Here is a 705-nt window from a genome sequence, read left to right on the forward strand (position 1 = left end):
CATCCAAATGTCCTATGTGCTTCTTTTCTTAATTTTAGAAAGAGAAACCTCATTCTTCAGAAATTGGGATCAAGCCTATGTTCGCATTCTTAATACACTGCATCCAAATGTCCTATGTGCTTCTTTTCTTAATTTTAGAAAGAGAAACCTCATTCTTCAGAAATTGGGAAACCATAGTTTCATAGTTCGGACTAATCTTTTCGAACTAATCTTTGGTTTTGTATTTTGTATTTGTATTGGGCTAGGTCTTAAGAGGATCATCCGGCACTTCTCGAACTTGCCACTTCTCGGACTTGGCACTTCTTGGATTTGCCTCTTCTCGCGCCTTCTTATGACTTCTCAACATTAAATGGACTGACAAAGTATTGAGCCTAGCATTGAAGGTTCCAAGAGGCATTAAATACTCTTGTTGACAAAGGAAGCTCTTCACATGGCCCACCTTCCATCTCATCAAATCAACATCCAAGTGCTATGAAGCATGATATCCTTTTAGGTATGAATCACCGGAATCGGACCTCGGATGGGGGTCCAAACATGGACTGGTTGAGTGGACCAGTTGGGTGGTCGACCACCCTAACCCAACTCCCCCTCCCCAGTGACGGGGCATAATCGAGAATTCGGGTTTAAAAACCCTATTTTATTTTTCAACTCATCTCTAAACATATTTTCTAATACAATACAAGAGTGGGGAAGAGGACAAATCAA

The sequence above is a fragment of the Hakea prostrata genome, chromosome 8 (genome assembly GCF_041222555.1).
Source record: "Hakea prostrata isolate BN-2017 chromosome 8, UWA_Hpros_2, whole genome shotgun sequence".
Classification (NCBI taxonomy): domain Eukaryota; kingdom Viridiplantae; phylum Streptophyta; class Magnoliopsida; order Proteales; family Proteaceae; genus Hakea; species Hakea prostrata.